General features: G+C 48.3%; 1 protein-coding gene across 3 annotated transcripts in view; it reads left to right on the forward strand.

The window, feature by feature from the left end:
- The window catches only part of LOC109281734 (uncharacterized), a 124,541-nt gene that overhangs the window by 95,926 nt on the left and 15,837 nt on the right, over window positions 1–12,778 (forward strand). For 2 of the 3 annotated variants that reach the window (XR_009460627.1, XR_009460626.1), the window contains one exon: window positions 2,253–2,289. The exons of the other annotated variant lie outside the window; for it this stretch is intronic. The gene's annotated coding sequence lies outside the window, so the exon portion shown is untranslated. The remainder of the gene's footprint in view (window positions 1–2,252; window positions 2,290–12,778) is intronic. 3 annotated transcript variants of the gene reach the window in all.

Consider the following 12,778-nt stretch of genomic DNA (forward strand, 5'->3'; position numbering starts at 1 on the left):
AGCCCATCCAACTTTTTGAAATAGTCCCTAACCTGCTCTTTCAATCCAGTTGGCTGCTCACCCCCTCCCCAAACTGTGCTGCCAGGTGCAGGAGTCTGGGAGCCGACCTTGCCTGTGAAAACTAAGGTAAAAAAAGACATTGAGCACTTCAGCCTTTTCTACATCCTCTGACATTAGGTTGCCTCCCCCATTCAGTAAGGGACCTACACTTGCCCTGATCCTCCTTTTGTTGCTGACATACTTGTAGAAACCCTTCTTGTTACCCTTCATGTCCTTTGCTAGCTGCAGCTCCAATTGAACTTTGGCCTTCCTCATTTCATCCTGGCATACCCAAGCAATGCGCTTATAGTCCATAGTCATTTGTCCAAGTTTTCACTTCTTGGAAACTTCATTTGTGTTTTAGTTGGCTGAGAGTTCCCTGCTAAGCCAAGCTGGCCTTCTGCCACACTTGCTAGTCTTCCTGTGCATCAGGATGGTTTGTTCCTGCACCCTAAGTAAGATTTATTTTAAAGTACAGCCAGTTCTTTTGGGCTCTCTTCCGCTTCAGATTGGCCTCCTAGGGGATCCTGCCCATCAGTTTTCTGAGTGAGTTTAAATCTGGTTTTCTGAAGTCCAGGGTCCTTACTCTGCTGCTCTCCATCCTTCCTTTCCTCAGGATCCTGAGCTCAGTCATCTGGTCGCTGCTGCCCAAGTTGGTCCCTAGTTGGCCTCTAACACTAGCACCAGGAAGTTGTCCCCAACATTCTCCATAAACTCCCTGGATTGCCTGTGCACTGCTGTATTGCCCTCCCAGCAGATGTTGGGGTGATTGAAGTCTCCCATGAAAACCAGGGCCTGTGATCAGGGAAACTTCTGCTAGCTGTTGCGAAGAAATCTTCAGCCACCTCCAACCTCCTGGTCTGGTGGCCTATAGCAGACACCCACCACGACATCACCTTTGTTTCTCGTCTCTCTGACCCCAACCCAGAGACACTCAACAGGCCTATCTCCAGTTTCACACTGGAGCTCTGAGCAATCATATGCCTCTGCTACTTAAAGAGCAACTCCTCCTCCTCTTCTCCCCTGCCTGTCCTTCCTGAACAGTTTGTACCTATCCGTGACAATGCTCCAGTCATGCGAGCTCCCACCAAGTCTCTTTTGTTCCAATCACAGCATAGTTCGGTGACTATGTGAGGGCTTCCAGTTCTTCCTGCTTGTTTCCCAGGCTCTGTGCATTCATGTACAGACACCTGAGGTAGCTGTGAGAATATCCTGGAAGCAAACTGCGGTGGGGTTTCCTCCTGTGGCTTAGCCTGTCCCCAGGTGTGAAGTAACTCAGGAATTTTCTGGGAAGTCATTCATGCTAAAGCCTTCTACCTCCACAGCAGCCTTGGCATTCCCTTGGCTGCATGCAGGAATGGCGTTCCCTGCCTGGTTTTACCTTTTCCGCACAGGCTCTGCAGTGCTTGAAGTGCAGAAACAACATGTAACTGCACATCATTCCTTCCCAGCTCCACTTCTTCCTATCACATGAACCATGCATAGGATGCCTGGCAGGATTGAGCCCACAGAGGTCTTTTGCTCAACAGAGGGGAGTTCTGTATATGGAGCACCCCCCACTATATAGCCCTCTGGCCATACAGCCCAACCACACATTGATAAGCATGGTTAATCATGGTTAATTGTACTCAATCATTAAAAAGGCCATTGACTAACTTAATCTCTTGCTAATGCATGCCTAGGGACAAAGCATGGTGCAAAATTGGAGATGGACCAAAATTAAAACCGTTTGTCCATGTGTTCACGTCATGTTTAGCTATGGATGCTTGATGTATGCATGACATGAATATAATCAATTAATAGTGCCTTTTCACTACCCTAGCCATCCAAGAACACTGTAGAGCTGATTCTATTCCTTTCACCCTCTATTTTAGTGTAAATGGGCTCATTCTGTTGACTAGTCATGATCCAACTTGGGTAGGACAGCACGTAATACTGCCTCTATCCCCTGATAAAAACTGTAAAATGAGTTGTGATCTCCAGAGATGCTGGCAAGCATGGAGCCTCAACAGAGGGTTATTGTTACTGAGCCAACACAGATGCAGTGTTTTTTTCTTTATGGTTCACTTTAGTCAACAAAATCCATCAACCGACTAATTTATGCTTTGCAAAGAGTGAGGTAATAAGGAAGCCAGTGTTCTCTGTTCAATTTACATCTGTCAGGCAGATGCCAGCATTTTTTGTGTAATATTTTTTGTTTCTATTACCCTCAGGTGCCAGGTCTTGAAATAGCAGTAGGTCATCTTAACTGTGAGTATGGCTGTGCACTTTTTGTCTTTGTCTCCATTGGTACATGTCCCCTGCAATCTGTGTTCTTATGGAGAGAATCTGTTTTTCATGGGAAGGTAGTTGCCAAACAGTCAAGTGCTAAAGAACTCGAATAAGTTCCACGTGTATCTGTATACTGCTCTGGGCCTATTCTTCGGCGCGGCCCAAAGCATGAAAAAAAAGAAACAGAAAAAAACCCTACCTAACTTGGCAGTTGTAATGCATGTCTCTGAAGATTGCGGGAGTGTGTAGAATTTCAAAAGAGGACCCAATTCTGTTCCTTCTATCACTTGCAGAATCTCCATTGCCATCAGTCAAGTTACTTCCAATTTATGTTCTTGAAAATTCAACCAGAATTTCACCCATGGTTGGTTTTATAAGGTGAAATGATTCTTTTTTCCTTTCAAAGCAAGGCATTTTGAATTTTTTAGTATGCTTTAATCAGAACGCTTTAGGTGAACCAAATCAGCCTGTAAATTGCTACAGATTGTTGCTATGTATTATCCCTGAGTCTGTGTGCTAGCACATTGACTGCTCTAAAGTAAAATAAAAATAGATGCATAGTCGAAAAGAGCCATAAAGAAATACTACAAGAGCAAAGACACCACTTGTCCAAGCAGTTTAAAAATGTAGCTTGGAGACACATGGATATGATTACTGAATAGGTGCTTCATTACCTACAGTTTGCAAATTGTCATGCACAACTCCTCCCTCCCTGCCCACCCTGCTGAATAAACTAATTATCATAGGCCAGTGGTTCTCAGCCTTTTTTGGACTCAGGACACCCCTCATTGGACTCAAAGCTCCCCTCCAAAATTGTTGTGAATTGAGTGGCACACCATTTCAAAAATTAATTCGTATATTATAGTGCTTACCTCCTTGCAGAGGAGCCTGGCAGTCAGCATTAGGGATCAACTAGGCAGAGGCAAGCCTGAACCTGTGCTTATCTGCTTTTCTTCTCAGACCTTGCTTATCTCCTCTCACCTCCCCATCACCCTTCAAAGGACCTGGCAACACCCTGGTTGAGAATCACTCACAGAGACATTTGGGGAAGTTTAAGGAAAGGAAATTCAGGGTAGGAGGTGTTTTTCAATGGGACTGTATAGCTAGTAGAGTTGTCCTAACATTTTCCAACATGTACATCATCAAGACAATTGTTTCAAATATTCATTCAAGTAGTTACTTCAGGTCTGTCCACATTCTGCAGTGTGCTGCTTTATTATTTATGACTTATAATTGGCTATAGTCTCAATGTGCTGGTACCAGACTTTGTTCCTCTCCCTTCTTGTCAGCTGGGTCAGTAGTTCTCTCTTCCATGCTAGATTAGCACTTATTAGTGCTGATAGATGTTATCCTTTCAAGTTGTTAGTTTGAAGTTGGATTTGAGATAGACGGAAACATCTATTTAAGCTAGAATTGCAAGCGTGGGCTTCACTAAAGATTTTTTAAAATCTGGGGTCCATGGACCTGGTAGCAGGCCTGCATGGAAAATGTGGTCTTCTCACTTTGCTCTGTTGTGACACCATTATCTGAGTCTTCCAGCTGTGAGATGGGTGACATCATCACTGAGCAAAGCCCAATTTGGTCTGACTCTGAAACAGTCACTTCCAATTGGCCTCTGCCCTCCAGCCCAGGATGCTAGTGGACTAAATGTGGTAAACATCTGACAGCTGTTTGGTAGCTTTCATGGAACAAGCTGAGCTCCTAATAAATCTGTTTACACAGCACAGACAGCATCATAATGGTAACACTGGCATCATCGTTAACAGTCTCAGTAGAAATGCCAAGGACTGAATGCAGATGGAAACGAACCTATCAGTACCTGAATTGCTGTTTTCTCAAGGATGCAGAGCAATGGCAGAGGAAGTTGGTACATTAGAAGTAGATTTAGACAATGGATGATGCCATTAATCCATCTAGGCCAGTATCCTGCATCCAGTACCTTCTTAGTTACACCCCAGGGACAGGGGTACTAGACAGACTTCTCTGCTTAATGTAGTCTCTTTGCCTAATTATCTTTGTCTCTTAGTCCTAATTATTAACCTATTACCTGCACTCCCATTCCTGTTTTGTTATTTTGTGTCACACAAAATTAGTTGTTGTATACTTAGCAGCCTTCCTCTAACCAATGGAAAGGTTTGTGTGTCTGGGCTACTGTCATGATGCAACAAATAGGTCTGTCAGTGCCCCAGGTCACAACCAGCCACTTCATAGGAAAGGTGCAAAAACCCCTGCATTTGGCAGCTATAGACTAACCTGTCTTCAGGAAAAGGAGGAATCCTTTCCTGCGTTAGTTTAAAGAGAACAAGCCCTGAATCTCAAATGCTTATATCCTTTCCAAAACTTTTAAAAAGTATATTTTTGATATGTGTATAAGTGTGCAATCCACTTCTGGACTATAGCAGTATCCTGTAGCAGTGAGTTCCACAGACTAAAAGTGCTTCACCTGAGAAAATATTTGCTCCTGTTCTGCACCTGTTTGGCAAACAAATAAAGCATTTCACTCTCTAGTCTGATAGGGAGGGCATTTATCTTGGAGCTACTGTGGGAGAGGCTGGATTTTGTAGAGAGAGTAGAGGTCGAGCACAGGACTGGGAACTGGGAGATTCTGACTCGGCAACAGCCTCTCCAGTGCTGGCTACCCAAGAGTCTCTTTACTGGCATATCTCTTGACTGGGTTGGGTTGCCAATCCTGGCAGAGCCTTTTTGTGTCTGCGCCAGATAGCCAGCCAGCCTCAGGACAACAGATTGAGTACCACATGCACATAGTCCAGGGGCAGGCAATTATTTTGGCTGGAGGGCTGCTTAGCGAGTTTTGATGAGCTGTCAAGGGCTGCAAGGGTAGCCCTGCCCCTTGATGGGTGACCTGCCCACTAGTCACCATCTTGGGACCAGAAGTCCTGCTGCACCCCCCCCCTTTCTCCAGCCCCTGACCTTTGCCACTGGAAGTCCCTCCCTTTACCCCTTTACCCCTGGAAATACTCCTTTTGGGAAGGGGGTTTGCCAACTTGGAACCAGAAAATAAACATATACTAAAAATAAAACATCCACAATAACCTATTTTAATTTTATTTTTTAAAAATACTTTTGTCCTGAAAGGTGTGTGTTTGTATCTGTGTATCTACAGGTGATGACATAATAACTCAAAATGAAGTCTTACTCTTGTATATTGTGGGGAGTGTAGAGAGGTGGGTGGGTAGGGGGTTTGTTGGGGGAGGTGGGGAGTTGTGTGCATATGTGTGTGTATGTGGGGTATGGGTATATGTGGATGTGGGTGGGTATAGGGAGTTTGTGGGGAGTGTTTTTGGGGATGTGTGGGTGGGTATGGGGTTTATAGGGGGCTGTGGGGTGTATGGAGGGGGAGTGTGACTAGGTGTGTGGGGGGTGGAGTATGCATGGGGCAGTGTGGGTGAATGTGTGTAGTGGGGTGTGTGCACCTACCCCAGAGGCACACAGGTGTGTGTTTGGGGGGGGGGGTGCATGTGGGGAGGGTTGTCAGGTTTGTGGGGCAGGGTGTGGGTGAGTGTGGTGTTTGTGGGGTGTGTGATTGTATGTGGAAGAGGGTGCAGTTGTGGGGCTTGCAGAGGAGGGTTTGTGGATATGGTGGGGTGTGCATGGGAGGCCCTGGTGCATGCCCTGCTGTGCCAGTCAGCACCTGCTCCCACCCTACAACAGCCCAGAGCCTGTGTGCCCTGTGACACCTCCCCCTCACCATCAGCAGGGCACAGACTCTGCCCCACCCCATGTTTACTCTGGACTTACCCTGGTGGGAACCAAGCAACCAGAACCCACACACACAGCCTCACCCCTGCTCCGCACTGCCTGCCCGTGGTGCGTCCTACTGCCCCTGGGCACACAGTGGGGTTAGGGTGGCTCTGCAACTGGACTGCCTTTCTAGGCAGCTCAGGTGGTGGCAGCTCCCACCGGCTGCCACTACCACTGGCCCCAGGCCTGTAGTACCAGTGGGGACCCATGTGCACAGCCCTGAGTTGCCCGTGTGCAACTCCACACCGGCTCTGCACTCACCTGTCCAGGCTCAGCAGCAGTGGTGACAGCCAGGCAGAAACTGTTCCTCAGTGCGGGTTAAAGGTGGCCTCTCTTCCTTGCAGCTCCTGGGCCCTTTCTGCTGCAGCTGCCCAGAGCCCATGCTTGGCTGCCTTGTGGCTGCTGTGTGCTGCCACTGCTGCCCCACTGGGCAGCCTGGAGGGGACAATGATGGCAACAGAGATGCAGGGCAGCCTGGTGTGGGCTCCAGGCTGCTGTAGCAGGAAGGGTCCTGCAGCAGCAAGGGGGAGGTTCCACATTTCCTTTGCACTGAGGAACAGTTTCTGTTTGCCCACCGCCACTGCTGCCACTGCTGAGCCCGGGCAGGCAAGTCCAGAGTAGGTGCAAGGTGGGCTGGGTCAGGGCTGTGTGCATGGGTCCCCGCTGGTACCACGGGGCTGGGACCAGCAGCGGTGGCAGCTGGAAGGAGCCACCTCCTCCTGAGCTACCTAGAAAGGCAGTCCAGTCACGGAGCTGCCCCAGCCCTGCTGCATGTCGAGGGGGACATGCCACAGACAGGCAGTGCCAGAACCAGGCAGGACCAAGGGACAAAGCCCTCCACAGGCTGAATCTGGCCCATGGGCCATATTTTGCCCACTCCTGCTATAGTGCCTTCCCCTCTGCCCCCTGCAGGTGGATTTATCACCACAGGGTAGATCCAACTCTGGATTCAAATCAAACCACATAGGATTATTGTAATGTTTAATCAGCAACCACCTCTGTTGTGCTTTGAGATCCTCTGAGAAAAGGCTACCAAATAGCTGCCAGGGTTTGTTACTAGAACCAGCACAACTGGCAACTGTGCTGAATTCAACAAACAGAGATTGGCATTTGTTTTCCTGCATATGAATGTGTTTAGTGAGGCTCAAAATCAATCAAGAAGGAGATGATGGGAGCTAAACTACAGGGATTTTTTTTTTGCTATGTACAATATTTTTTAAAACTCCTTTACCTTTAAAACATGCTTGCCTCTGCTTCTGGGCTCCCTTTAGAGAGGGAACCTGTCAGCACAATGTGGAAGTTGGGCTGGGAATATTGTTAAAGTAGCAGGAAATAATTAATGAGGCCTTCTAGGACTGCAAACTGGGAAAGGTATTTGTTTTGGGGGGAGTTGTTTTTGAGGAGTTTACACACCAGCTAGTTTTTTTTCCCAGCTATCTCCGCTCCAATTTATGCTTCTCGGGACAATTATCTAACTGTAGCTGCATAACCTTTTTTTTTTGTTCAGATCCACTTCTGAGCAGAGATAGTCAACCTATGACAGATGATTGTGACTCAAGAAAGGGCCTGTTGTAAACCAAATGATGCAGCATTGTGTTCTCTCTACAATTTCTTCTGGCACCTGCTGATAATGGGCTGTAATTAATGTTTCCTGAGCCTCCGGTGTCTTTGCAATATTTAACGTTTTGACAGATGATAGCTGGGTGGTAGCCCTGTGTGTGGATTTCTCAGTGGCACTGAGTCTACAACAGACTTCTGTCCATGAGAACAAAGTACGGGGCAGTGGCAGAGGACCGCAGAGCGTGGAGTCCAAGTTCAGCTCAGATAAGCACTCAAAAGGGTAGCAGGAAGTCATATGCTACCCCCCTAGACTGAGGGAAAAGGGAGATTAAATTTCCTTTACAACCTTGGGATGCTAGATTGTGTTACCAGTATTGCCCATTACTTTGGGGTGTGCTCATTTATTAGGGATAGTTTCTAGGGTCTTGGTAATTCTGTCAATGTGCTGCTTGTGTTACTTGTGTTTCTATACGGAGCTGTATATCTCCCTTCTGCAAGTCCTCACCCCCAATGGAGCTATCTTGCAGGACTCAGTTTCAATGGGCTGGGTTCCTCCAGTCACCAAATCAGTCATACACACAAACACACACAGATTTACGTGACACGGCTGACCTGACTGGGTTGATCAGCATGGACAGGCTGACACCCTCATATGCCAAGAATCAGTTGATCAGTGCAACAATAAACTGCAGTCAGACACAAGCACACAGGTGGACAGAATCCCTCTGAATCCGGCTGGGTGTCCAGCTGACACCCTCCTGGGCCAGCATTCAGTTCATAAGGGCACGTCTGAGTCAAACTGGGTCAATCAGCCTATACAAGCTGATCCCCTTATGTGTTTCAAACTCAGCATGTCCCAATCTTTGGCCTCTTGATGAGCAGACCCCACAGTATTTTTGGGCTTCACAGGGATCTTTAGCTTAGATAAAAGAGGCATTGCTGCAGAGCACAGGAGGAAAGAGAAGTAGAGAAGGAAAAATATACCCAGTTACTACCAGTTTGACTATAAAAGTTATTTATTGCTAAGCATATGAAATATATAATGGTACTAGTAGTAATAGACATGCAAAAGAAAAAAAACCCCAAACAATTACAATACTACCCTGGTTTCACTAAGTATTTGGGGAAACTTAGCTCAAGCTTAATTAATACAGTTCAGGTTCAGAAATTTACACCTAGAGAGAAAAAGAGAGAGAGAGCGCTGGGATCTCACCAGTCCAAGGTACTCGGGCTGCAAAGCTGACAGGCACAGTCCGTAGCACAATCCTTGAAGAGAGAGACGATCTGTTCTTCCAACGTCCCAAGAACAACAGGGGATGGTGTCAGCACAGGAGTTTTCTTCTTCTTGAAGCACACACACTTTTTACAGATTTTTATACTCTCAGTTCAGCTGCTTCGAAGCATTCTCAATAGTGTAAATCATTGTCTCTTCTATTGACAAGGGGTTATCTGGTTTGAAACATCTCAAGAAACTGATTGATATTCAGGAAACACATAAGGTTGGGGAGTAACCAAATACTTGGGGAGCCAGCTTGAAATTCCTATGGATAGCAGATATACTGATGGGATATCTCATGGTTTCTTCAGAAACAATAGATAGCTTGCAGCATCAGGATTTTGGATTTTTACTTGTTGTGCACAAGCCTCAGCTTAGCATGACTTTTCCAAATCTTACTATAGTCTTTTAACAGACGTAAGGCAATTATTGGGGTGCTCATAACCTTTTATGGAGAGGACTTCCACCAGTTGTCTCGGGAAAAGTATGGCAACACCTGTGATTAGGGCTCCAACGGGCTGAATGCTGTGATGAACCCTTTACCATTGTTCAAATATTGCCCATACCCCCTGTGACTCGGTCTTTTTGCCTCAACATTCCCTAACCCGGCAACCGAGTTTTAGTCAATCAGGTTTAAATAGGCCTCCCATAGTGGAACCAGGGAATGTACTGACCAAGATGCCTATTAAACTTAGAGGTGTGTGTGTGTCTCGGGGGGGGGGGGGGTTGGTCCTTTGTAAATCCAGACTAGAACTAGTCTGATAAATGCTGAGCTGGGTGTGTGTAAACATGGGTTGATTAGCATTTGGAGCACAGATTCCCCATCATGCAGTGCTCTCCTGCTTCTCTGGTCCCAGAATTCACTGCAGTCTCTGCTTCAGGCTTTCTGTTCTCCATCTCTCATGTTAATTAATGGTCATCTGGTTCCATCTCGGGTGCAAATGAGACCTAGGGCAGTTGTTTCACTCTGGTCACCCTTATCTGGAGGGTCTTAGGTGTGTCTCTCACTGCATCTTAATCAGTTTCATTTATGTAGAGGAGGGGAGGGAGGGTGAGTCCTTTGAGTCAGATAAGCTGTGTCCTGTGCCAGGGTTGCCCAAGAAACTACTCAAGTTCACAAACTACTTCAAGATCGTTTCAGGCTGGACATAAGGAAGAATTTCTTTAGTGTCCGAGCCCCCAAGGTCTGGAACAGCCTGCCACCGGAGGTGGTTCAAGCGCCTTCATTGAACACCTTCAAGATGAAACTGGATGCTTATCTTTCTGGGATCCTTTGACCCCAGCTGACTTCCTGCCCTTTGGGCAGGGGGCTGGACTCGATGATCTTCCGAGGTCCCTTCCAGCCCTAATGTCTATGAAATCTATGAAGAACACAGAGCTGAGATGTAACAATTGGATCAGGAATTCTTAATGTCCTAGTGTACTTAAGCAACCAAGGAGGTAGTTCTGGTTACAGCAGCTCCACCTGCCTTGCTTAAAAACAGCCTCACAGCCTGGAGCTGCCCAAAATGGTTGCACTAGCACATGCTCCAGTCTCCCCATAGAATCGGTGTTGACCCCCTACCTTCTACTCCGACCCCCACCTCTAAAGTCCCCATGTGACAAGCGTATCTGTGGCTGTGTTGCACAGAACCTGCACTGAAGGACTTCTCCCTCAGCTGGCTCAGGGAGTCTGGTAGAAACCAAGAACACTTTCCCAGATCTGAAGGTAATCTTGACTGCCAGCCAGGCATTAAGCTTTCATAGAGATTTTTAATATGTTTTTCCTTTGTACTACACTCTGAGCAGCAGTCCCAACTCTGACTCTTGCTGAACCCTGGGAACACACTATCCTATTAATATATGTGACTTATATCTCACTGTCGCAGGGCACCTTAGTGCCTGCTCCTAAGAGAGGAGAAACTGCCAGGGAGAGAGCCCTGGCAGAACCAAGTGAGCACAGCTGTGGGTTGCCGGAGCAACCAAGCGGAGCCAGCTGCCTGTAGGGGGCAGGGCCTGGCCCTTATAAAGCCCAGGGCTGAGGCCAGGCTGGCAGTTCTCTGCCAGCAGCCGGAGAGGCAGGAGCTCCCTTGGCTGAGATATGGGAAGGAGCCTAAGTTGCAAGTACAGCTCAGGATAGCCCTGGAGGCTTGAGCTATGATGAGGAGTTATGGCCAGGTGGCTTGCATTTGTGTTACAGTCTAGGGGCTTGTGGTTTTGCGTTGTGTTATTACACCCGGAGGCTTGGGCGAGGCTGTAGGGGTTGGAGGAGGCCTCAATTACTCGCATGCCAGTGCATGAGCAATTGGCGGCGAGGAGCGTGGCCAGTAGGTCGCGGGTGCAACCCGTAGGTTGCAGACGGGGACCTAGACCCTGGATTGCATGTGGGGGAGCATAGACCCCGAAGGCACAGCTCACACGCCACTGCGTGAGCAGCTGGCAGCGAGGAGCACGGCCAGTGGGTCGCGGGCGCAACCCGTAGGTTGCGGACGGGGACCGAAACCCCGGATTGCTTGTGGGGGGAACATAGCCCCCGGCCCCAGGAAAGGGGCGGTATTACTGGGTAGCCCAGTGTGGGCCCGGTGAGCCCCAGAGAGGGGGAACGCCATTGTGTTTTATTGAGTAGCCCAGCGTGGGCCCGGCGAGCCCCCAGAGAGGGGGAACGCCATTGTGTTTTATTGAGTAGCCCAGTGTGGGCGCGGCGAGCCCCCAGAGAGGGGGAATGCCCTGGTACGTTATTGAGTAGCCCAGTGTGGGCGTGGCGAGCCCCAGAAAGGGGGAACGCCATTGTGCTTTGTTGAGTAGCCCAGTGTGGGCACACAGGCATAGCGAGCCCGGCCGCAGGCTAGTGCAGCAATCCCCCTCAGACCAAGGCAGGGCGCTGCGGTTGCCCCTGAGAAGACAGGGAGTAGCAGCGCGGGGAGCCAGAGTCAGGGAGGGTATCCATGCGGTTGGCCCATAGGACCGGAGGCCCGCTAGAGAGTCCCGAAGCGGAACCACACTGGCAGGGGAGGCCCAGAGTGGGCCAGATGAGAGTCTCAGCAAGAAGCTGGGCATGAGAGAGGGAGCCCAGAGTGGGCCACATTAGAAAGGAGGCCCAGGAAGCGGGCGTCAAGACCGAACAACGTCTACTACAGCTGCGAGGCTTGGGGCATGGTATCAGGGGAGGTAGGAGCCACACATAGCCCATAAGGCTGGGGGCGCTTAGGTAGCGCCATTGTACGGGGAGACCCACGAGGGGTCCAGGAGCTGACAGGCCCGAGGAAACACAAGGCAGCCTCCCTATTACATATTCGATCAAGACGTGGAGGGCGAGAATGGAGGGTGCCCTCGGGCCGGAGTAGCGCAGTGAGAGGGCCTCAAGGAGATCACGGCCCTCCGTGAGGACCCCGCCGTGACACTCACCTTCCTTTTGATGATCTCAGAGCATTTTACTTATTCTAACTGTTTAAGCCAGACTTCACTCTTGTGAGGTAGGACTATATTATTTTCCCCCTGCCAGAAATGCAGGAACTGAAGTACAGAGACCTAATCGTCACAAAGGAAATTTATGGCAGAGTCGTGTACCATGCTAGGATACCAGTCTTCCTCCTGTGCTTTACCCTCAAGATCAGGGACAGGTGAAATGTTTGGGTATTTAGAGCTAAAGGCAGTGAATGCATTTCTTTGCTGGATCCAAATTTTCCCAGAGTTCAGGACCTCTTAGATTTATAGCTTTGAATTTCCATATGAAATAATCCTGCAACATGAAAAATAATGAATTGTAGGAGTTAATTGAGCATTTCAGAGCCTTCAGCTGAATTTATTTCCTACACGATTCCAGGAAGGGACAAAGGATTTGGATGAAAGGACCTCATTTTTTTTCCATCTGTTTTTCCTGTTGCAAGTAGT

This window comes from Alligator mississippiensis, chromosome 3 (assembly GCF_030867095.1).
Source record: "Alligator mississippiensis isolate rAllMis1 chromosome 3, rAllMis1, whole genome shotgun sequence".
NCBI classification, from domain to species: domain Eukaryota; kingdom Metazoa; phylum Chordata; order Crocodylia; family Alligatoridae; genus Alligator; species Alligator mississippiensis.